Raw genomic sequence first — 2,656 nt, forward strand, 5'->3', positions numbered from 1 at the left:
ATAATTATCCTGCAATTAAAAACAAAGTATGTCTGTTACAATTGACCCCGTAAGTGGGGACAATTGTAACAAGTGCACGACTGTCAAAAATTTTTAATAACTAATATAATAGTATTTAAAATCAGGTATTTATTTTTTTTCTAGTAGAGGATAGTCTACTTTTCTCGTTTGTCAATTAATACAAATAATATATTGGATTTTTTGCTAGTTAAAAATAGTTAAGTAAAAAATGTTACAATTGACCCCACTCTCCCCTATACGTTTAAAAAGGATTGTTTTTTTTCTTCACGTTTTCATGAGCATATTGCAGATGTTTTTTCGTTCCGTCATATGAACTTCTTCGAATTTATGAGGAACCCAAATTTCTAGCTTTCTTACGCATCCCAGTTTCTTTGGGTGGACGTAGGGAATTTTTTGACTGATCTTCAATGCAATCTTGTGCCGTGTAAACGTAGGCTTGACTAGATCAATATCGTTATTTTGCTATAAATGCAGGTAGCTAGGCCTTCCTGCTCGGAATGTTGTTGAACTAGTTTTGGCATTGGTTGTAGAGCAGGGGTTTCCAACTTACATGACGGTCTTGCGGTCTCTTTTCCGCTCATGCGATATTCAATTCAAGGAATTTAGATAAAACATGACATTCATTCCCTCTTTTATGCACTTTAAAATATACAAGTGTAAATAATTTCGTCCAAAATGAGTGGTTTCAAAAAGCTAAATTGGAGAATTTCTGATATGCTAAATTATATTCACACAATAAAAAAAAAAAGAAATAAAAGAAGAGAGCAACATACACGATTATTTTTGTATTTGAATAAATATTTTCTTGGATGCAAAACCTGAGAAATAAATTTTTTTACACCGTTGGTATGTTAAATTTCACAGATGACAAAAAAATTAGTTTTTTTTTCTTCTTTTTTTTAACGTGAAAAGCATTTTAAGCCCTTATAGATTTCTTACGAAAATTGTCCGCTTTGAAAACTAATATATTTTAGTTCGCGGGCCGCCAGTTGGAAACCCCTGTTGTAGAGCATCATCATCTTAAACTTTACCTCAATTTTGCTTGATTCGCGTTGTTTTCCTTCTACGGAAGTAAAATATGGCGAAATGAACACTTTATCTCCCATGTTGTACTGTCAAATCTCAAAAACTTTGTAAAGTAGATCAATTTTTTTTTTTACAATGAAGCCTTAAACTGTCAAAACTATTTTTGACGTTAAAACTATTGTTGAAAGTGCTTCAAGTATTGCACTGCCATCTGCTGCAACAAATAAATAAAATAAAATAAATGTAATACTTTTTTTTCTTAACCCAATCGATTCTCTACGATAGGGACTTCTATCCATTCCTCTAGCTCTAAACAGGTTGTTATTGAAGGCCATTAAGACAAGGGGTGCGATGGTTCTTGTAATCTCGTGGCGCCATCTAAGGCCAAGAATTCGATTTCTGCCACACCCATTCATCCACAGATCGTACTTTTGACATGAACCAAATAACGATCAATCTCCAATTCTGCCAAAGAGGTATGATTTATTCTGGGAACATAGAGGACTTAGTGACCCAACAGATTTAGAGTACACCAGTCACCATTTACTTCACGAGGAGTATTCGGCCGACTGGATTCGAACTTCCGTTCTCACAAATGTGAGTCCAGCGCCTTGCCAACCAGGATATCCCGGCCCTCTAAGCAGGTATCGAGGTAGTTTAAGTATTAATCAAATTTTGTTACTAATGTTCAACTCCGGAGCCTTGTAATTTTGATCCTGATCCAGAAGACCAGAGAACTCCTGGATCAAGCATTATGAGAAACTTGCCTTTGTGGAGGACTTTTTGATGGAGCTAACCCACATTTGCTTTACAACGAGCTGAAAACCACGAACCTCCCACGGTTAGCCCAACGACAGGGGGACTCTAATCTATGATCCGTCTACCACTGAGTATGTTTTACCTCTGCATGGACTAAATTTAGGCTGAACTTTATCCAACAGCCATTAATAACTGTTAAAAACCTACAGCAGCAATGAAAACAGCTTATTCTTAAAAAAACTTTATTTTATCTGGCCATAGAGCATCCAATAAACAGCCTTCACAAGATTTTTGAAGCTCTTTCGCCGAGCAAAAAAAGGTACAATTTAAGCACATTACACTTGAAGCAATACTATTATTTTAAACTGTACATGCCCTCTTGCTGTAAATAATTATCTGGGCTTTAGAACGGAAGAATAAGTAAAATATTTTAAGCCTGTTTTTCGAAGTCGCCGTCGTCATATGAAATTATGCTTTTTTGTGAATATTTATGCTATTTTCATAACTGCTGAAAGTTTGCAACGGTAATTCATGGCTGTTAGGTCAAGTTTAGCCTATCTAAGGTATATTCTTATTATGAAAATGGCGCAAAACATCCATATAAATAAAAGTCACAGTTTTGTGAAAATGAATAGCGTTTGTGGTCTTTTTTTAATATTTAAAAACTTACTCCAATGCTGTATTATGTCGGCTCATAAACATTTGTAAAAAAAATGAGAATAAAGCAGTTGTTTTGGTAATTTGCATCTAGGTGGAAAAATGTAGCCAAATTGGCGATTTTTTTAAAAAAACTTAAATATATTTCAAAATACTTCAGTTTATTCGTCAGTTCTAAACCCAGATAATACTT

Source organism: Parasteatoda tepidariorum, chromosome 1 (genome assembly GCF_043381705.1).
Source record: "Parasteatoda tepidariorum isolate YZ-2023 chromosome 1, CAS_Ptep_4.0, whole genome shotgun sequence".
In the NCBI taxonomy this organism is placed as follows: domain Eukaryota; kingdom Metazoa; phylum Arthropoda; class Arachnida; order Araneae; family Theridiidae; genus Parasteatoda; species Parasteatoda tepidariorum.